The following is a 23,538-nucleotide window of genomic DNA, read 5'->3' on the forward strand; positions in this document are numbered from 1 at the left end:
CTCCTGACCTATAGGATAGAGCCATTAGTTTCCCTACACTTCCACCCCACAACTCCCATGCATAAAGAGACCAGGTAGGACAATGGTTAAGTGCCTGGCTACTAACCGAAATGTTGCCCAGTTTGAACTCCCCAACTGCACCAAGGAAGAAAAGACCTAGTGATCTGCTCCCATAAAGATTACAGCCCAGGAAATCCTATGCGGCAGTTATACTGCATCCCGTAGGGTCACTATAAGTCATAATCGGCTTGAAGGCATCCAACACTACCCCCATACAAGGGACTGGGAAGGACAGTAGCAGGTACTTTCAGTAGGCACCTGTGGCAGTTTCAGAAAAGTGAGTGTCAAGGAACTGCAGCCAAGGCTCCAACCATGTGAGCAACAATTGCCTTTTTAGAATGTGTGGTGTATTGTAGCATATCCTCCCATTCTGCTTAAATATTCAGTCTTGTAAATTATTTTGTATTTTGATGTTTTCCTTAAAGAGTACACCAAATATATTTAAGCATCAGCTCCCCCAAAATTGGATCCACCGCTGTGTAACACCATATGCTTTCCTCTGTGATAGCAATTATCAGTCTAATTAGGATTATTTGCTTTGCTATCTACTCCAATGGATCAGAATTATTCCCTTAGAGGTCCTTAGGTCTGAAGAGATCACATTTCTGGCCACTCCCATCTCATCAATAATTCAACCTAAAACAGTATTAATCAAGATGAACACTTGCAAAGCCTCTGGTGGGGCATCTGGGTAGGGATGTGGAGGTTGTGCACTACACAATCCCAGAGGCAACCATTTCAGTCATAGTCCAGAGGAAGGCCACTTCCTGGAGGCGTGCAGTGTACAGTCTGCCTGTGGACTACTGGTGTCTGACGCAACCATCAAAGTGTCTTATTGTCTGATGTCAAATGTTTATCCATTCTATTTCTGTTCCAGAAATACCCATCTCACCCTGTACAGAGCTCCCGTACTCTTTGCACGTCTTTTCCTAGAGCACTTGCTGTACTGAAAGATTCCATCAGTGGTTTTTCCAGTTAGACTGAGCTGCTGGAGGAATAGGAGTATATACTATCCATCTTTAAATGGCTGATGCTGTTGTTGTTGTTATGTGCCGTCGAGTTGGCCCCGACTCATAGCGACCCCTCCTTGGGTTTCCGAGGCAGTATCACTACGGAAGTAGGATTGCCCAACCTTCCTTCCGAGGAGTGGCTGGTGGGTTTTAACCGCCAGCCGTCTGGTTAGCAGGCAAGTGTCTTAGCCACTATGCTACCAGAGCTCCTGGCTGTAGTGTCTTATTTAATTGCCTGTGTTATCTTACTTACCAATAACGTGTGCCTGGGTCATAGTAAGCATTAGGTTAGCATCCATGAATGAGTAAATGAATGAATCAACTAATGAATCCTCATACTGTACACCTGTCTCTATCGTTTTACACTGTTTTCCTTCCTAGCACTTCTGTTTGTAGGTATTTACTTACTTGTTTACTCTCTGTCACCACAGTGTGTGTATGTTCCATGAGCTTAGGGAATGTCACCATGCTGCTCAGTTATTTATGTATAATTTATGTATACGAAGGAGCTCTGGTGGCGTAGTGCCTAAGGCATTTGACTGCTAACCAGAAGGCTGGTGGTTCAAACCCACCAGCCAACTCCTTAGAAGGAAGATTGGGGAATCTACTTCCATTGAGATACTCCCTCGCAAACCCAAGGAGGGGTTGTTATGAGTCAGATCTGACTTGATGGCAGTGAATTTTTTTTTTTTTTAATCCTATAAAACTAAAAAAACTCACTGCCATGGAGTTGATTTAGACTCATAGCGACCCCTCCTTGGGTTTCCAAGGTGGCATCTCTACAGAAGTAGATTGCCCACTCTTCCTTCTGAGGAGTAGCTTGTGGATTTGAACCACCAGGCTTCTGGTTAGTAGTCAAATGCCTTAGGCAGTATGCCACCTATAGGTAGTGGAAGAGAAATACCTTGTTGACTGGGACAACTCCAAGGCATCTCCACACATATTTCCAGAGTTCCCATTGTGACTGAGCCCCAGTTGCCCCCAGCAGCAGCTGGCTCAGTACCACTGCCTGTGTCAGTGGGCTTCCCTTTCCTTTCTCACTTCCACACTCCACTCCTGGTACTCCTTGGCCAGAGACAGCAACCTAATTTTCGGGGCCCAGTGCAAACTGAAAATGACTAATATGTTAAAGACCTGTTTCTGTTGAGTTGATTCCAACTCACTGTGACCCTCTGGGACAGAGTAGAACTGCCCCATAGCGTTTCCAAGGCTGCAATCTTTATGGAAACAGACCATCACATCTTTTTCCCACAGAGCAGCTGATAAGTTTGAACTGCCCATCTTTTGGTTAGCATCCACATGCCTTAAGCACCGCACCACCAGGGCTCCTTGAGAACACCTAGCCCTTTGTTCAAAATAATTAAGAATTTCAGGATGACGACAGCAAAGCATTAAACCAAGGGTGGGACCTTTCTGAATGAGACCCTGTGTGACTTGATGACACTGATGATTAGGACAAGGCTTTGTGTTAAAAGAGAGTGATGTGTCCTAAGAAAGATATTCAGGATGTGCCAAAAAAAAAAAAAAAAAAAGCTATAATGATGAGGATGGATATTTATTGCAGCAATGTTTGTAAACAACCTAAATATGCAAATATCTAAGACTGATTAAGAATATGATAGCCTCATCTGTACAATTGTGTGATGCAAATAATGTAAAGGTAAAAGCGTATTTAATTTAATGGCAAGATGTTTATATTAGTGAAAAAGCATGTTATAAAATGGTTGTGAAACTTTTTATGAAAATAAGCTTAGCGAAAGATCTGGAAGTCTGTACATTTTCTGGTTTTCTCGGAGTCAGAAGATTGCTCCATTCATCTGTCTTCCTTTTTATTGGGCCTTTTCCTTATCTGTATCATTACACTTTTTTGCTTTAATAATAAGAAAAATAAAACAAAATAACATTTTTGGTCTTAAAGAAATGAAATAGACAACAAAGATGCTAGTACGGAAGATGCAAGTATGCTAGTTCTGACAGAAAACACTCCCTAGCTGAGGGGTGGGGTAACTCGGAAGCCGCCTCACTGAAGATGAGCAGTGGATAACTAACACACCTTTTGGTATTGAAGGGGTGATGATACAGGAATAATTTTGGGAGAGAGTGGCCAGAAATGTAAGTAGTGTGCACCTGTTGTTGTTAGGTGTCATCAAGTCAGTTCTGACTCACAGAGACAGCATGTACAATAGAACAAAAGTTGGCCCAGTCCTGTGACATCCTCACAATCATCGTAATATTTGAGCCCATTGTTGGAGTCACTGTGTCAATCCATCTTGTTGAGGGTCTTCCTCTTTTTTGCTGACCTTCCACCAAAGCAGGATGTCCTTCTCCAGGGACTGATTCCTCCTGATAATATGTCCAATGTGCATGAGACCAAGCCTCACTAGCCTCACTTCTAAGTACAGCATTCTGGCTGTAGTTTTCTCCAAGACAGATTGTTTGTTCTGGCAGCCCATGGCATATTCAATATTCCTAGCCAACACCATAATCCAAAGACATTGTCTTTGGTCTTGCTTGTTCATTGTCCAGATTTTGCATGCATATGAAGCAATTGAAAATAGGATGGTTTGGGTCAGGCACACTTTAGTCCTCAAAGTGACATCTTCGCTTTTTAATACTTTGAAGAAGTCTTTTGCAGCACATTTGCCCAATGCAAATCAAAGTATAGTTTGATTTCTTGACTAGTGCTTCCATGGTTGTTAATCATGAATCCAAGTAAAATGAATTCTCAACAACTTCACTCTTTTCTGTTTATCATGATGTTGTTTATTGGTCCAGTTCTGAGGACTTTTGTTTTCTTTGTGTTGAGGTGTAGTCCATACTGAAGGCTGTAGTCTTTGATCTTCATCAGTAAGTACTTCACATCCTCTTTGCTTTCAGCAAGCAAGGCTGTGTCATCTGCATATCACAGGTTGTTAATGAATCTTCCTCCAATCCTGATGCTGCACTCTTCTTCATGTAATCCAGCTTCTTGATTATTTGTTCAGAATACAGATTGAAAAAGTATGGTGAAAGGATGCAATCCTGAAGCACACTTTTCCTGATTTTAAATCATGCAGTATTTTTGAACAACTGCTTATTGGTCTATGCACAAGTTCAACATGAACACAATTAAGTGTTCTGGAATTTCCATTCTTTGCAGTGTTATCCGTAACTTGTTATGATCCACAAAGTCGAATGCCTTTTCAGTGTCAGTAAAACATAGATGTAGTAGTTAAGGTTGTGTATCAACTTGGCTGGGCTTTGAGTTTGAGTAGCTTGGCAGCTGGATGTAGATATTCTCCATGATGAGATTAGATGTGGTGCATTAACACTATGGTGGAATCTACTGTGAGACATTAATCAGTTGTAGGGGTGTGGCCTGCTTCCAGCATATGTGGATAAGCTTTTTTGGGAAGGTTCTCTAGCTTTTTGGCACATTTTGGATCCTACATTTGGCTGAACCTTCACCTTTAGTTCCCGGCCTTGAGCCCTTGCCGTGCTGCCTGTCAATCTTGAGATTGTTGCTGGATGTGAATCTGCCGTGTTGCCTGCAGATCTTGGGACTGTGCCATTTTACCTGCTGATCTTGGGTTCGTCAGCCTCAGCAGCCAGCCGCTGCAGGAGTTAAGAGAAGCCCATATCTCTAATGGGCCTGGAACAGGAGGCAGAGCTGAAGCCCAAGGTCAAGGGGACTTCACCCAGCCCCTAGAGCTCACACTCCAAATTCAGACTTCTAGCCTCCTAAACTGTAAAAGAATGAGTTCCTGTGTGTTACAGCCATTTACTTGAGGTATTTCTGTTACAGCAGCACTGGAGAACTAAGAGATCTTTCTGGTATCTCTGCTTTCAGCCAAGATTCATCTGACATCAGCAATGATATCCCTTGTTCCATGTCCTCTTCTGAATCTGACTTGAATTTCTGGCAGTTCCCTGTTGATGTACTACTGAAACTGCTATTGAATTATCTTCAGCAAAATTTTACTTGTGTGTAATATTAATATTGTTAAACAATTTCTGTACTCTGTTGGATCACCTTTCTTTGGAATGGGCACAAATATGGATCTCTTCCAGTTGGTTGGCTAAGTAGCTATCCTTAAAATTTCTTGGCATAGGTAAGTGAGCACTCCCAGTGTTGCATCCATTTGCTGAAACATCCCAATGGGTATTCTGTCAATTCCTGAAGGCTGCCCCCCCAAGTGCCTTCAGTGGAGTTTGGACTTATTCCTTCAATACCATTGGTTCTTGATCATATGCTACCTTTTGCAAAGGTTATCATTGACTACTTCTTTTTGGTATAGTTACTCTGTGTAGTCCTCTCATCTTCTTTTGATGCTTCCTGCATCATTCAATATTTTGCCCATAGAATCGTCCAATATCACAACTCGAGGCTTGAGTTTTTTCTTTAGTTCTTTCAGCTTGAGATGCTGAGTGTGCTCTTCCCTTTTGTTGTTCTAACTCCAGCTCTTTGCACATTTCATTATAATACTTTACTCTGTGTTCTTGAGCCACTCTTTACAATTTGTTATTTAGCTCTGTTACTTCCTTGAGGGATTAGGAAGCTAGGTTATGTGGTAAGGTGGTGGGGAATAGGCAGGGGAGGTGAAAGGAAAGATTCTGGAAGTGAACAGCATAGTCTGGTGAAATAGTGGTGGTGGTGGTAGAGGGGAAAGAATTGACTAGTGTCTTTGATTCCAAGTAGATGAGGTAGAAGACAAGGTCAAAGGATGGCTGTGTGGTGTTTCTTCACCGTTTTGTGATTTTCTCTGGCTGTGTGCCACCACTGCAATAGAAGTACAAAATAGAAGACTGTGAGGCTAACTAGGTTTAGGATTTTCCCAGGGTATGAGAATGGGATAGTAGAAAGATCATGGTTCTGGTGAGTAGCCAGTTCTCCCTCCTCAGAGAAATGTGGGGCCTGGAGAATGGGCAGCCTCCACTTGAGAGGGTGACAGGGAAGCAGCTCCCTACAGTCCTGCAGAGTCAGGCTTATATTAAGGAGGTGGAGGGGGAGGAATGAGCATTGAGGTGGAGGTTGAAGGTAAGCAGAGTTCTGAGAAACAGTGGAAATGTGTGAGAGGGAGGGGAACAGAGTCCTAGGAGAGGAGAGAGGCTCTGGTGGTACCAACTAGCAGAGGACGAGAGAACAGGAGAAGGTGTGGGACTGGAGGGCTTGAACCTTGGCAGGTCCGTGAACACTGTGGGAATGAGAGGCTCCTATTTGCAGTGGCTCGTAAGGCTCCAACTAGTCATCTGGGGTCAGGCTTGGGAATAGTCACAGTAGAGATCTCTAGAGGGCACGTCTGTGATGGTGAGCAGGCCTGTAGGATGAATGGGTAATGTCCAGAGTCTTGTCTGCTTGGAAGATCCTGCTTGCAGAGGCCGGGGCTGTGCTGGGTGGAGCTCAGGGCGGACCTGCCCCCTCTGGGATCGCGTGGCCAGTTGCTTTACTGTCTGTCTTTAATGCCTGCTGTGATGCACCCTGGCTGCCCTTTCCTCTCAAACCATTACAACCCCCATGGTCCCTGACCCTTTTGTCTCCAGGCCTTTGCACATGCTCTTTGCCTGTGCTAGAATCGGCCTTCCACCTTGTTTCCTGGGAAGTTCATCCTTCAAAGCCTAGCCCAACTGCCGTTTCCTCCATGAGGGCCTCCTGGACCTTCTCCGCCCCTGGAGAGGCCTTCGATCCTTCTCTGCCAAACCTGTGCTTTGCAGAAGCCGTTGAGTTACATGCGAGCACAGTGGCTTCTCTCTGGCCATGTTCTTCTCTCTCTCACTGGACTCTAACTTCAGTATGTCTTAGTGCACCCTGTATTCCCATTACTCAGGAGACAAGGTCTACACACACGCGGAAATGGACAGTGAGGGGTGCGAGGGGAAGGAGTGCAGTGGCGGATGTGGGCGGATGGCCTAGGTAAGCCTCAAGCCTGTATTAGCCCTTCTCGGTAGAGCCGTCTTCTTACTCCAAAAGCAGTTGTTTGAAAACTCGTTCATATTTTACCACAATAAAAAGAAACAATAAAGGAACACCTACCTCATTGTCCAATAAGAAAAAATACGCTGGCAGTTGTTCTGCTGACGGGCAGCCCTACCCGTTTGCTGAGAAAGTTTAGCCTTTGTGTGGACTCCCTCCGTGCCCTGCCCCCCACCCAAGCCGGTTGGGTGTTTGCTTGCCCCTCTCTCGGGGGGACTGCCTTCCCCGTCTCATATCACTTTGCCGTCGTACATTCGTAGATTGGCCACCTGTTTTCCTAGGTGTGAAGGAGCTAAAGTTTGGAGAGAGGCCTAAACTCTCTGTGAACCTACTGTCAAATCACATCATTTCGAGAAACCCAGATGTAGTTTGAAATTACAGTTAAGATCCCGTGGAAAATAAATGACACTGACAGCTGAGACCCCGCCCCCTTCGCCAACTCTCCCCCTGTCCTCCCTCCCCCGGGGCGGAGTGTGCTCACTGGGGATGCGAAACCTGAGCCTTGCACAAGGCGCTCACCGCAGAGGGGAGCGTTGATTTGGTTCATCCCGGGATAGCAGCTGCGCGGGCTGGGGGGGCACCTGACAGGCTCTCTGGAAATCCTCCGGAGAATTGCTGCTGGGAGGGGGGGGTCCTTGGGGGCTGCCCCTCCTGTTTTGCGCAATCTATCTTTAGAGAACTGCAAGTTCATTTCTCAGAAGTGCCCAGAGCTGCGACGACTTCTAAACGGACAAACCACTTCCTGCAGTCGTTAACAGAATTGGGGCTGGGGGGTGACCCTTGGAGGGGGGCTCCATTCAGACTCGTCCACCTTCATGTCTTTCACAGCCACCCCTGGCTCTGGGCTGAGAGAGGTGGGGCAGAGAGTGGGCCCTGGAGCATGGATGGGAGGCCGCAGCCGGAAGTGCGGCCTTGCTTCCAGGGTTTGGTCACTGGGGAGCTCTGGAAGAGGGCCCCCATGCACCCTCTTGCCCAGGACTCACTGTGTGAGAGGCCACTTGGGCCAGCCCTTTCCTTAGGCAGTCAGGAGGCTGTTGGAGAAGGGAGAGGCTGCAGCCATCTAGACACTTCAGGTCCCCCAGAGATGCCAGCACTAATCAGACTGCCACACAAGGACACCAACAAGAGGATCCTTGGAGGCATAGAGGGAGATAGACTTTAAGCACAAGCTGATGTAGGTTCAAATTTTATCTCCACCACTTAGTATCTGTGTGGCTTTGGGCAGGACCTCTCTGCTCCAGGAACAGTAAGGACCCCAAAGAATTGTCCTGAGGCTTACGTGAGAGAATATATGCACAGTTCTCATTACAGTGCAGGGCACATACAACATGGCCAATAAATGCTCCTTCTTCTTCCCTCAAGGGTAAGAGTAGTGACAGAAGCTGTTTTGGGACATTTGCTAAGTGCCAGACCTCATGTTATGCACTAAACCTACATTCCCCCATTTGATCGTGGCGGTAACCCTGTGAGGTCAGTGATACTGTTATTGCAGCTTTACTGAGTCTTGAGATGGTCAGCAGCTCCTTTCTAGATCCCTCTTCCTCAGGTGTGCTGGGACAACTTTCCTGTGGCTTCAGGGCACCCAGAGCTCCCCACTTGGTGCTACCCTCTTCTTTCCCTGTCCCGTCTGCTTCATAGAAAGTGCCACCTGGCCCACATCCCACACCTAGTGAAGCCTGAGGTCAGTGAAGTGACTGTGTGTGTGTGTGTGTGTGTGTGTGTAAGGGGTGGGGCGGGACTGATGCGCTCAGTCCACATTTGAGCCTAAGAGTGAAAACCCAACCCAGTTGATTGCTGTCGAGCCAGTTCCAGTTCACGGTGACTCCGTGTGTGACACACTAGAAGAGCTCCATAAGGTTTTCTTGGCTGTAATCTTTAGGGAGGAGATCACCAGGACTTTCTTTTGTGGAACCGCTGGGTGGTGTTCAAGAAGCCAATCTTAGGTTAGCAGCTAATTGCAAACCACTTGCATATTCAGGTTACCAAGACAGAACAAAACAATAGTGAAATTTGAATTTTAGATAAATAACAAATGATTGTTTAGGATACTATACCCTTAATAGAACATGTGGCATTTGTCATTTACCTGAAATTTAATTTGAAGTGGGAGTCCAATATTTAATATGTCGACACTTTCTGGGAGAACATACTTGGTGTTGGAAGTATTAATTTAATATGTCAACACTCTTTGCGGGGAAGACAGTTGGTGGTAGAAGCAGTACCAGCTTTGGGTCACAAGACCCAAGAGCCAGTATGAGCTCTTTAATCTTAGGAGAGTCATCTCCCCTTTTGAAGCCTTAATGTCACCAGTGTTAAAAGGAACATAATAAGTCCTGCCTTGTGCTAAAATTGAGTGCAACATTCATAACTAAATTATCATCTAACGTTGGTTATTAGAATTGTAGTCAATGCAGCCTGCATGACGCTGAGAACAGAAGAACTAGATGGTGCCTGGCTACCACTACCAGCTGCTCTGAAAGGGTTTGTATCAGAAGGCCCTGGATAGAGTGGGAGAAAAATGTAGAACAAAACTCAAAATTATGAAAAAAAAAAAAAAGATAAGGCTTACTTGTCTGATAGAGACTGGTGGAACCCTTGTGACTGTGGCCATTGGTCACCCTTTGGACCTGGACTGAACTGACTCCTATACCTGAATTTTCAGTCAAACAGTAGACAGGTCTGCAAGGTGAATGATAACTCTAGGAAGGTAGCCTTTCCTTAGAACAACCAGCCATTCAGGATCAAGAGGGCAGCATTTGCCCAAAACAAAGTGCAGAAGTTGGGAAGGGTTAGGAGAGAGGGAGGAATGGCAGTGAGAAACACTGGGAGGACGTGGAAGAGTGATGCTACCTTGGCGGGACCACAGTCATTGACATGAAACAAAACGTGTGAACTGTTGTGTGGAAAACTGATTTGCTCTGTAAACTTTTACCCAAATCACATAAAAAGTTAAAAAAAAAAAAAAAAAAAGAATTGCAGTCAGCTACTTCGGTCAGCGTTGATTAAATGCCCTGTTCTGAGTGGTAGAGGTACAAGAATTCGTAGGCTGTGGCACCTGCCTTAGACCAATTACAGTTGGATGGCGAGGTTGTAGCCAGGTGGACTCACAGGTGCAAATGAGTGTGTGCTATGTAATAGTGGAGTGTGGACTCGGGGTTTGGAGAGAGCCAGGAGAGAGCCCTTAGCTACCCCTGAAGGGGGCCAGGGAAGGTTTGCCAACAGAGATGCTCTTGAGTCCTGAAGATGAGTATAATTTCCTGGCCACCTGTTTGCTATGAAACCCACTCTCCCTCTTCATATTATCAAAAACTATTATTTTTTAACTGCCAGGATTTTTCTACTTCAGCGTGATGAATGCTTCCAGTTGATTAGTGTCTTGCTCTTGTTCATGTGCTGCTCATTGATGCCTTTAAGCATCTTTATTTCCATTCTTATGTTCAGACAGGTCAAGGAACTTGTCAAATCACAGAGCTGGCAGGTGGTGGGGTGAACTTCAGATCCATGACCGCCAGCTGCCTGCAGACACTGAGCCTTCCAGTCCAGCCTGGAAGGTACAGCTGAGTGGTAGCTTTTGAATGAGGGACCTGTGAGCTTTGAAAATGGAAGTGCAAGTCGGAAAGGCAGACGCGTGTTGTCTTGGAGGCCAGAGCTGCATTTCTGATCCAGCCTCAGAGACTCAGCATTCCACCGACCCCCTTCTCCAGTGTGGCAAGGCGGAAGCAGTAGCTAGTGGTCTTTATTGTGTAATGAAAGGTTATCTGATCATGCTGGTTATTTGATCACAAAGCTTCCTGATGTTTCACTTTCACCAGAACCTTGGAAATGTGGAGAATAGATCTGGTTTCAAGCGTGACCTCTTCTGTGCACCGAATGGTGGTGGAGAGTGCAGCTAGAATTGCTCCTCAGAGACAGTTCTCCTGGCAGTACAAATTAAAGGCTGTCAGCTGAGTGGTAGGAGGCAGTCTAATACCCATGGGGTTTCTAAAACCAGGTGGCTGGGACCCATGTCATGGTGAGGCGGGCTGCTAACATAATGGCCATTGCTTCTGTCTTTGTCACGTTTGGATCCCTTCCCTTTGGAACACACGTGTGTTCAAAGACACACACACATATTAATATTTGAAACACCTACATTAAATTTAGGGACTATATTTCTGACTTAAGGAACACAAAACAATCAGATCCCACGTGATATGCCAATAATTGCCTGATAGCATTTGCAACACAACCAACAGTTCATTAACTCATCCATTGATTCATGGATTATTCATTCAACACACGAATAACAAATGTCCCAAGAACTTGTGAAGTGCTAGCCTCTCTGTTAAGTGCCGCCAAGTAGGGGCTAGGATGAGTAGGGTTCAAATAACCAGTTAAACGCCATTCATCAGTAGGGGCAGGTGGTGTGGAAGGGACAGAGATACTGCTGCCACATTCACCTGGATTTCAAACTGGATTCTGCCGTGCAGTACCTGTGTGTCCCTGGGAAGTTCATTTAACCCTTCAAGACTCAGTTGCCTCATCTGTGAACTTGGGCTAGTGATAATGAGTTTCCTAATTTTGTCTGACAACCTTGTGATTGATTGATGGTAGTCTTATACCCATCTTACAGATGATAGAGCTATGGCTTGTTGAGGTTTACCGTGTTGCTCAGCATCACACCCTGGTGAACAGCAGAGCTGAGTTTTGAACTCTGGGCTTCAATTGTCAAGAATGGCACCGTTTCCATTTCCTTCCAACATATTTTTGAGCCTAAATACTTAATTCATCTCTCTAAGCTATTCAGCAAAACATTTATTCGTTCTTTTCTCTAGCACTATTATCAGTTAAAAACAGACCCTATGAGTTCTGTTTGTTCAAAACTTGTAAGACAACAACCACAACAACAAAAATAACTGGTTTTCTAGGTGAGCACAGCCATTATAGAACATGAAGTCTGTGCAGACCTCCTCCGATGACTGAGAAGTGCAGTTTGATACTAGACAGTCTCTGGATTGGCGGGAGGGCTGCAGGTACTACCCTGCCCTTACCATAGAGTGGGAGCTCCTAAAGAGCCCATGTGTGGTCTTTCAGGTCCTTCTGTTTGGGTTTTATCTCAGCAACCCACCCCATGAAACTGTTACTTCTTGACCTTCAAATAAAGGAAGTACGATTCCAGCCATCTTTGGCCACGTGTAGATGATTCCAGACAGCTGGATCATTGCATCTGAATATATTTGTGTCTGCCCAGAAGGTGAAGACAACAGCCAGAACTGTCTGAGAGCTCAACCTGGCTGAGCTAGTCTAGAAAGCCCATTCTTTTTCTTGCTGACTTGGAAGTCTCTTGTTGGGAAGCACCACAGGCATTTGACTGCTCACCAGAAGGCTGGTGGTCCAAACCTAGCAGCCACTCCCCGGAAGTAAGACTGAACAATCTACTTTTGTAGAAATAACTACCTTGGAAACCCAAGAAGGGGTCGCTATGAGTCAAAACCAACTCGATGGCAGTGAGGTTGTTTTTTTTTTTTTTGGTTTTTGGTTCACACTCGTGCCTGTCGTCTCCTTCCCTCCAGACCCAAATCCTCAGCCAGAGATGAGACCGTGCCCCTGAGAATATGCCTCACTCTGTAGCGGACTCATTTCACCAGCTGGAAGTGGGGGAAGGTGTGTAGGTTACCAGGTGAGCGTAACGGGCGGTACCGTAAGCGTGTAAACATCTCTCGTATTCAGTCCTGTCGGATCTTAACATTGCATACTGCATTGACACATGCTTCACACTGTTAGATCCTGAGACTGGAAGGGGCTTCACTGTCAGTTTTGATATTTGAGTTCATCTTCTTTAAATCCTACCAACTGATTGAGTCTCAAAGTACTCTATTCAAGTTGGTTATGCTAATGACTGGGAGCTCTGGTAGCATAGTTCCTAAGGCACTTGACTGCTAACCAGGAGGCTGGCAGTTCAAACCCACCAGTCACTCCTTGGAAGGAAGGTTGGGCAATCTACTGCCATAGTGATACTGCCTTGGAAACCCAAGGGGAGGGGTCTCTACGAGTCGGTTGAGTGGCACATAACAACAACAACAATGCTCATGTCTGGCCTGGGAAGAACAACATTTGAACTGCCTATCAGAAAGGTCTGGAAACCCCAGATGCCAGATGTGTTTCATTTTAAGAAGAAAGAAAAATTAATATTTAGATGCTTATCTGCTATATAAATACATCCTGAAGTTCCTGTTGGATTATTTTCTCCCAATTCCAAACTTTCCTCAGGGGAAACCACTACTTACACTTGGGTGCGCAGCCTTTTAGACTTTTATGTATCATGTATATACATGTTTTGGTACTTCTGTGTATATATCAACATAAATAATTTTGCTTGTCAATATATCATCGAGACCTTTTCTTGAAATGATTTGCAGATCTATTTCATTCTTTTTTAACTTAGAATATTTTAATGAGGTATGTATGTCATAATTTATCTGCCAGTTCCACTATTGAAAAATATTTGTTGTCTCTCTTTTCTTTCCAATTAAAAATCATCATTGTATATGGCTCCTTATGCAAACAGATGCACTTGTGTTTCTCAGGAGTGTACACTGAGAGCTGAGGTTTACAAACTCCAGGGACAGGAAATTCTTTCTCCCTCCCGTTGAAAATGTGTTCCTAGAGTGAGCAGGGAGCCTTGAACATTGTGGCCTTCGGTGGCACAAGGCTAGTAAATTTTCTCTGTAGAGTTGAGAGCCATTCCCATTCTAGCAGCTGCACTGAGGGAAGCAAGAGAAGAACAGTGGCTTCCTAAGAAACCAAGAAAATAGCTCTAGGCTGGGTCATGGTCATATCCCAACAGTAAGATTAATGACATTTATACTTTTGGTTCCCGGACATCATTGTAGATAGTATAGATAGTCCCCATCTACTCTTATCCAGCCCTTAGCTCCATCAAGGATGACCCAGAATTGTGGAATGTCCCCTATATTTTAGTGATGCTGGAGAACTTAGAAGCCATTCATTCCAGCTATTGGGTTTTAAAGATGGAGACATAGAGGCTTTCTGAACAGAGTCCCCCCCAATCTCGAGTTGAGTAACTTTACCCTCCCTGGGCTGGTTTCAAATCATCTGTTAGAGGATGTGATCATCATTGTCCTGCTTGGCACTTAAGGTTGTTGCAGAGATGAGATGACATAACAAATGTGAAATCTTATTTCACATGGTAAGTGCCAGCATAAAGGGTAACTGTGGCAAAGTGTGAAAGGCCTGTGTTCTGGACCCCCTTGAGGCTAAACCTTGTGAAGGGCCAACGAGAACATTGCCAGCCTCTGGACAGAAGGGGGCACTCTCGTACTTCTCTAGATTGTGTTAACCAGGTGATGGGAGGAGACAAATTCTTGTCCCCCATTAAGTGCTCTCTCTGGGAGCTCTGGTGGCATAGTGCCTAAGGCATTTGACTGCTAACCAGAAGGCTGGTGGTTCAAAGCCACCAGCTACTCTCTCCTAGGAAGGAAGGTTGGGCAATCTACTTCCTAGTGATACCGCCTTAGAAACCCAAGGAGGGGTCGCTGTGAGTTGGATCTGATTCAATGGCAGTGAGCTTTTTTTTTTTTTTTGGTTAAGTGCTCTTGCTCAGTCATTGGGTTACTGCTGTGCTGGTGGGTCACATTGTGCCTGTGTCTAGGATTGGCCATTTTGTGACTACCCAAAATACAAAGGGTCCCAGTGTGGTTGGTTTTACCAGTGTTTTTTTTTCCAGGAAGGATAAGAGCTAACCACATGGCCCAAGTGGCATATGAGGAGTCCAGCATGACAGTCGACTATTAGGTGGTGCCAGTAGCAACCAGGGCCCCCATTTCCACCTCATTTCTATGTGTTTGGTCTGTGCTGGCATGATGCACTGCAGTAATCCCTGCTCCCTCCTCTCAGAGATGGAGGAGAATATGTGGATGAAGGGTTCCAGGAGATAAATTATGAAGACCCCAGCTGGCGTGGCAATGATAACTAGTGCTAACGATACTGCTCTGTGTGTGGAAGGATAGTTATGGGAAACCATCACCGAGGGAACAGGCCATTTAGCATCTCACCCATCTTGTCATGAATATCGGAAGCCCTGAAGACAGGGATGAAAAATGAGTGAAACACATTTGGCATCTGGGGTTTCCAGAAAGCGCAGCCAGGCCCCTCTGTTATGCTTTGTGTTAGTTCTGGGTTGGTTAAGATTATCAACATCATATCCTACTTGAATTCTTTGTGGCCATTGTTTTTAACTTTTTATTTTGAAAGAATTTTAGATAAAATGAATGGAGAGAGTAGTTCAGGAATTCTGGTCCCCTCCATATACAGATTCCCTGTGTTAATAATTTACCACATTTGCTCAGTCTCTCTCTTTATCTATCTGTCTATCTATACACATACACACACACACACATTCTTTTCCTCTGAATTATTTGAGAGTGAGTTATAATCATGAGGCTCTTTCTCTCTAAATACTTCAGTATGTATTTTCTAAATACATCAAAACAAGAAAATTAACTATCAAAACAAGAAAATTAACATTAATACAAAACTATTTTCTAAGCTACAGACCTTACTCAGATTTTACCAATTAACCCAATAACATTCTTTCTCTCATTGTTACATTGTTGTTGTTAGGTGCTGTCAAGTTGGTTCCAACTCATAATGACCCCCGTGCACAATAGAAGGAAGCGTGGCTCAGTCCTGCCCCATCCTCACACTCATTGCTGTGGTTGAGCCTGTTGTTGCAGCCACTGTGTCAGTCCATTTCATTGAGGGTTTTCCTTTGTTTTGCTGACCAAGCATGATGCCTTCTCCAGAGAGGGATCCTTCCTGACGACATCCTCAGTACATGAGACAAAGTCTTGCCATCCTTGCTTCCAAGGGGCATTCTGGCTGTACTTCTTCCAAGACAGATTTATTTGTTCTTCTGGCAGTCCATGGTATATTCAGTATTCTCCATCAACACCAGAATTCGAAGGCATCAATTCTTGTTTGGTCTTCCTTATTTGCTGTCGGGCTTTCACACGCATATGAGGCTTTGAAAAGACAGTGGCTTTGGGTAAGGTGCACCTTAGTCCCCAAAGTGGCATCTGTGCTACTTAACACTCTAAAGAGGTCTTTTGCAGCAGCTTTGCCCAGTGTAATATGTGGTTTGATTTCTTGACTGCTGTTTCATGGACATTGATTGTGGATCCAAGTAAAATGAAATCCTTGACAACTCCAGTCTTTTCTGTGTTTATCATGTTGTTGTTTTTTGGTCCAGTTGTTAGGAATTTTGTGTTCGTTATGTTGCAGTGTAATCCATACTAAAGGCTGTAGTCTTTGATTTTCATCACAAAGTGCTTCAAGTCTTCTTCACTTTCAGCAGGCAATGCCTATCTCAGGTTGTTAATGAGTCTTCCTTCAATCCTGATGCCACCTTCTTCATATAGTCCAGTTTCTTGGATTATTTGCTGAGCTTACAGATTGAAGAACTGTAGTAAAGGACACAACCCTGAAGCACACCTTTCCTGTTTTTAAACCATACAGTATCCCCTTGTTTTGTTCGAACTACTGCCTCTTGCTCTAGGTACAGGTTTTACGTGAATGCACTTAAGTGTTCTGGAATTGTTATTCTTCAGAATGTTATCCATCATTTGTTATGATCCACACAGTTGAATGCCTTTACATAGTCAATAAAACATAAGTAAACATTGTTCTGGTATTGTCTGTTTTCAGCCAAGATTCCTCTGACATCAGCAATGATACCCATCTTTCCATCTCCTCTTCTGAATCCAGCTGGAATTTCTGGCAGTTGCTGGTCAATGTACTGGTGCAAACATTTTTGAATTATTTTAAGCAACATTTTACTTGCATATGATATTAATGATATTGTTTGATAATTTCCATGCTCTGTTAGACCACTTTTCTCAAGTGGCTCTAGAAGTAAATAAACATAAGGTAAATATACTTATATACTTTAAAAATATAGTCTATATAATAAAATATAAGATACTACTTACTTTAAAGTAAATGCCTATGTGTGTATGTCTATATAAATCCATATGCCACTAATCATGTATTGAATTTGTGTCTTTTTAGCCTTCTGTTATCTGGAGGAGTTCCTCAATCTTTCTCTCTTTTATGACATTGACAGTTTAGAAAGGGACAGTGAGACATTTTGTAGAATGTCCCTCCATATGAGCTACTCTCAAGTCTCTTCATGGTTAGATTCAGGTTGTGCACTTTCACAGGACCACAGGCAGTCCCCAGGTTGCAAGTTCTGTTCCTAATTGTGTCTTTGAGTCTGCAGGTCAGTAGGAACTGGTGCATATGATTCTTTAGTGCAAGACAAAGCACGAAACCTTTTCAAGGGTCTAAAAGCTGCACATGCAGCAAGTGAAGAGGATGGTGATGCAGAATTTGTTGTCACTAGGGATTGGTTCAGGAACTCTGGTGACATAATAGTTAAAGTGCTTGGGTGCTAACCCAAAGGTCGGCAGTTTGAACTTACCAGCCATTCTGTGGGGGAAAAAAAAAGAAGCAGACTCCTGTAAAGATTTACAGCCTTGGGGTTTACTCTATGGGACAGTTCTCCTGTGCCCTGTAGGGTTGTTACTAGTTGGAATCAACTCGATAGCAGTGTGTTTGGTGTTTTGGGTTAGTGCAAGACAAAGCATGAAGCCTTTAAAAGCTGCACGTGCAGCAAGGGAAGATGATTGTGACGAAGAATTGGTTGAGAGTAGGGGTTGGTGCCATCATTTCAAACTGAAAAACAAACTGATTGCTGCTGTGTTGATTCTGACTCTAATAATCCTTCAGGACAGTAGAACTGCTATATAGGGTTTCTAAGGCTGTAAATCTTTATGGAAGCAGACTGCCACATCTTTCTCCCATGGAGCAGCTGGTGGGTTTGAATTACCGACCTTTTGGTTTAACCACTGCACCACTTTTGCCTCACTGCCATCAAGTCAGATCCAACTCATAGGGACCCCTCCTTGGGTTTCCAAGGCAGTATCACTATGGAAGTAGTTTGCCCAATCTTCCTTCTGAGGCGTGGCTGGTGGGTTTGAACTAGCAGCCTTCTGGTTAGCAGTCCAATGCCTTAGGCACTATGCCTCCAGAGCCTTAATCATTCCAAAGTGAGGGAAAATTTATATAACATTAAAGGGAAAGTATGAGTGGTCCATAAATCAGATGTTCATAACCTGGGACTTACTGTATCACAAAAGTGATGTTATGTCCTCCTCAAGCATCCTGTGGGGACACATGTTGCCATTTTGTCCCATTACTGGTGATGTTACCTTCATTTAATTAAGGTGACATGTCAGGTTTCTCTGCTATGAACTTGCTGTTTTTCCCTTAGTAATTAAAAAGTTTCTTCCCAGAAGCTACTTTGCTATGTAAATATTCTGTTACTCCACACTTTAAGCCACTGTTGTACCCTACAGTGATGATTCTTGCTGGAATTGGTTATTATAATTGTTCGCTCTTTCCATCATACCTTCTACAGTTCTTAGTTACATTTCTACTGTAAGGGAGGGCTTTTCCTTCTCACATTTATTTGCTTCCAGGGCTGTCAGTAGTTTGCAGCCCCTCTGAGTATAGAACATCTGAGATGATAATTAGGTGTTCAGACTGTGCTTGGTAGTTTGTAAAGAATGTTGAAACGTTCATCTTTCTCGTATATTCTTCATGGCCAGCCCCTGTGGAAGTCGGTGGGATCCTTCTGTTACAAATGAGCAAACTCAGGCTCCTGAAACACCAAGAAGCGAAACTCAATGCCATCAAGTCAGTTCCAACTGATGGTGACCTCTATTGGATTTCCATAGTTGTAATCTTTACAGAAGCAGACTGTCTCATCTTTTTTCTGCAGAGTGGCTGGTGGATTAGAACCACTGACCTTTTGGTTAGCGGCTAAATGCCTTAACCACTGCACTACCAGAACTCATTCAATTATCACACATGACCACACTCTATGGTAAGGACTTGTTTTTGTAAGCTGCCTGAGGACAGGGAAGGTACAGTAGTTATATTTGTTGTTGTTAGTTGCCTTTGAGTGGCTTCTGACTCATGGTGATCAGATCTTCTAGATCCTCAATGCAGAGGTAGGTGTTCAATGCAGGCTTGTTATATATAATGAATGAGTGAGCAAATGCATGAATAGAACAGCATCCTGGAACCCCAGATCCTTCCCTGCCTGCCTTCTTGTCAATTCATGGAGCTTTTTTTCCCTATACTGGAGCTTCCCCTGGGAAAGACAGTAAGCCATTATGCAATAACATCTAGATCTTTGCTAAAAAAATGTGAGAATAGGCAAGAAACTGAACAGCCTTGGCCTGTGCATTCAAAAGAGGGGGTGGAGGTGCTAACAAAGGGAAAAGGACCTGGAGAGTGGCGGCTCCTGTCTTAAAAGAATCTTCTAATACAGTTGACAGTTGGCATCAGGCCAGGCCACAGACCTGCGAGGTAGAGCAGTAGGCATATACATCATTTTGACTTTAGTCCAGTGTCTGAGTGCCTTTAACTAGGCTGGGCAGGAGGCTTCCACCGGAACTCATCTGGAACCTAGTGGTTTTATGGTTTCCACCTGAACTCTGGTGATGCCTGGGGCACCTAACCTGTTTGCTTTCTCAAGTCTTTATGTAACAGCTCAGTGTGGACTGAATGAACGAGATTAAAGCCAAATTAAAAATAATTCTAAAAAATACCAAGAACCTGACTGCAGAGTATTATGGAGACTTGGCCACCAGATCTGTTAGGAGGCAGGACTGGTCTGTGTAAATTGAACTCCTGTGAGGTTTTAAAATTTTTAAATAAAAAATTTTAGGCCCATGCCTTTCTGGTGGTGGCTAAAAAGAAAATGAAACAAAACCAAACCCAACCCATTGCCATCCAGTTGATTCTGACTCATAACAACCCTATAGGACAGGGTAGAACTGCCTGTAGGGTTTCCAAGGCTGTGGCTGGTAGATGTGAGTGCTGACCTTGTGGATAGCAGCTGAGCACTTTAACCACTGCACCCCCAGGTTTCCCTTTCAGAATATAGTGTATATTGATCTGATGAACCATTTATTGTCTTCTTCCACTTGTTGTTGTTGTTGTTGTTAATATGCCGTTGAGTCATACCTGAGTCACAGTGACCCTTCCTTGGGTTTCCGAGGCAGTATCACTCCAGAAGTAGATTGTCCAACCCTCCTTCTGAGGAGTGGCTGATGGGTTTGAACTGCTAGCCTTCTGGTTAGCAGTCAAGTGCCTTAGGCACTATGCCACCAGAACCTCAGTTTTCTACCTTTTATACAGAGGGTGTTAGATTGGATGGGGGATGGACAGCTTTAGAGTCATAATGAGTGAGATGTACCAGAATAAGTACAGGCAGTCCCCAGGTTATGAATGTCTGACTTACAGACAACTCATACTTGCCCTTTAATATTACATAAATTTGCCCTCACTTTGAAAAGCTTGCACCAACCCCTATTCACAACAAATTCTTCTACATAATCACCTTCCCTTTCTGTACCTGCAGCTTTTAAATTATTGAAAAGGCTTTTTCTTGTGTTCAAAAACTGCTGAATAAGAAACATGTGCATCTAGTCCAACTTACCTATAAATTCAGTGTAAAGAACACCCTTAGGAACTGGTCTCTTCATATCACGGGGGCCACCTATAATCATGAGTGGTGGGTGAGCTGGTTGCCATCTGCCCAGTCTCCAAGGATCACTGCTATTCAGCTCCAGCCAAGTGTTCCGTGTGGAACACAGACTCACTGGCCTGATAGTCATGTTTACAAAGAGAAGCAAGAAATACAAAATATTCTGTGAAATATCCTGCTTTGTTAATATTGTCAACTACCTGAGAACATTTTTTAGAAGGCTGTGCAGTTCAAATAAAATGTATCTGTCAGTGGGATTGGAGCCTGTTGCCACTGATGACATTGCAGTTCTCTACTCTCTTGCTCTAAAATTCAGCAGTAAATGATTCTTTTCCAGTGGCTCTCCATACATTACCTCTGCCCTCACCTTCTAGCTCCTGTTAGAATTTTGGGGTGGGAGGGATGCAGCCACTGGGGTGGTTCTTCTCTTCATCCGTTCAGTATGCCTTACTTCCCTGGTTTGTCTGCAGAGCAGAAAATGCTGGTTCCTTCTATAAAAGAGATTGATAAACTGAAACCAAACCCACTGCCATCATGTTAATTCTGACTCATAGTGACCCTATAGGACATAGTAGAACTGCCACATAGGGTTTCCAAGGCTATAACTCTTTATGGAAACAGAATGCCTCATATTTCTTCAGTGGAGTGGCTGGTGGGTTTGAACCACTGACCTTTTGGTTAGCAGCCAAATGCTTTAACCAGTGGACCACTAGAGTACCTTAAAAGAGGCTGATAGTCCTCTTTAGAATGAGCTGTGAGTCTTAAAAGAACTCTAATATGCCACATCTCTGAAATAACAGTGTGCTCACTGTGACAGTTTTTAAAAAGTAGATTGCATTCCATAAGGCATTATGGGTGGTCAACTCAGAGAGTTAGAGCGAGTTTTCATGGCACTAGGATCCAGAGTAGTCATTTAGCTTCAGCTAGTGTCTTTTCAATCTCTCTGGTCACAAAGAAATCTGAAGAAGGGAAAGAGGAATGACTCAAGGTAAAGTCCTTTCTTCTGCAGGATAGTACACTCGAAATTTTTTTCTCAACTCTTGATTGGTCAGTTGAATGATTTGAACCAGGTAGTTAGACGCACAGGCAGTTACCAAGGCCAGGGAGGGTGGAGTGGGTGGAGAGGTGGTAATCCAGCTTGAACTGGAAGCTTCCTGGGGCCTTCAGTGCAGATAGCTGTTATGACAGTTGAAGGACCTTCCTGTGCTTGCTTTCAGACCAGAGTCAGCATTAGGGTAAGTAGTCAGATAATGTTGTCTTGACTCAGAAAAGCAATGGCTCCCATTTTATTTACTGTTAACAGCTGACATCTTTACAAGGACCTGAAAAGCTCTACCTGATCTGCCCTGTAACCTTCCCAGCATCTCCCATTTTTCTCTCACCTGCTCACTCTGCTTCATCCACCCTGACCACTGTGGCTATTCCTTGAACAGACTAGTACACTCCTGCCTTCATCCTCTATGTGGACTGTTCCCTGTGCCTTTCTTCTGGATAGTCACATAGGTGACACCATCACCTTCTTTAAGTCTTTACTCAAATGTTACCTTTTCAAGGAAGGCTACCCTGTAACTTTTTGAAGGTGTTAAGGTGGGAGACCACCCTGTTCACCTTACCACTGCCTAGCACTCTGACTTCATTCTGCTTTTATTGATTTCACTTGTCACCTTCAACTATAATTTAAAATAAACTCCAAACCACTCTCTGGGTGTGTCAGTGTAGAACTGTGTTGCATAGAGTTTTCAATGGCCAATTTTTCAGAAGTGGATCACCAGACCTTTCTTTGGAGATGCCTCTGGGTTGACTTGAACTTGCCTTTTGTTAGCAGTGAACACGTTAACACACACACACACACACACACACACACCCCTATTTATATGCTGTTGTCCATTGCCTGTCTCCCTCCACTAGAATAAGAGTTCGTAGAGTAAACTTCTTTACTTTAAAGGTCAAGTTTAATTCACTGACATATTCCAAGTAACTAGAATGATGACCACTCAAAACATATTTATTGACTGAAGGAATAGATTAGATTTTTCCTGCCCTACCAGTTCCATTGAGGTGTTGGGATGGGACAGGCCGTAATACCAAAGCACACCCAGGAGATTCCTGCCCTACTTCTCAAGGGTGGACAGTTCTCAGGGGTGAGTAGGCAGCCCATTCACCTTCTGCTGAGAAACCTCCCTAAAGGAAGGCGGTTGTGTAACCCCGAAGCTTTTCCTAATCAGTTGTACCCTAGAAGGGTGAGGAAACCTGACTGGTCAGAAGAGCATCTCCCACGTCAATTTCTCCAGCTTCCTGTTCTAGGAATGATTACCCACAGCAGTCAAGAGAAACCAACGGAAAAACAAGTTTCCTCCAATCTCCCCCTGCACCTTGAGCATTGAGGTTTGAGAAGATTACAGTAAAGCTTATCCAAGAGAACGGTGACCACTGCCGTCCCACGGCTCCTTCCCTTGGCTGGTGGTGATGCAAGGGACAGAGCTGAGAGGAGGGCACTCGGGTATCCGGAGTAGGGGCCCTCAAAGAGAACGCATCTTGAAAAAACATGAGCTGCTCTGAAAGATCCCGCCTGGCAGCTTCCTGAAAATTAACCACAGTTTGTTGGTTTCCCATGCCCTAACCCTTTTCTCCCTTCCAGCTCTCTTCTTCTGCTCTTTGCAACCCCTGCTAGAAAAAAGAAATGTCCTGTTTCCAGACTGGGTTCAGTTGGGAGGAGACAGTTTGGGGCCAGGACTTGAAGGCATGCACCCTTTTGGAATCATGTCCCCAGTGAGTTTCCTGTGTTTCCATCTGCTTGGGATGCCCAGCTGCCATGCTGAGACTGGCCCATTGGGATAGATGTTGTGGTAGGATTTCAAAAGAAAGGACAGTTCTTTTGAACTCGTGTGGCGGCTGAGGTG

The sequence above is a fragment of the Orycteropus afer genome, unplaced genomic scaffold (genome assembly GCF_000298275.1).
Source record: "Orycteropus afer afer isolate SDZICR_OR568_19922 unplaced genomic scaffold, OryAfe1.0 scaffold00106, whole genome shotgun sequence".
NCBI classification, from domain to species: Eukaryota; Metazoa; Chordata; class Mammalia; order Tubulidentata; family Orycteropodidae; genus Orycteropus; species Orycteropus afer.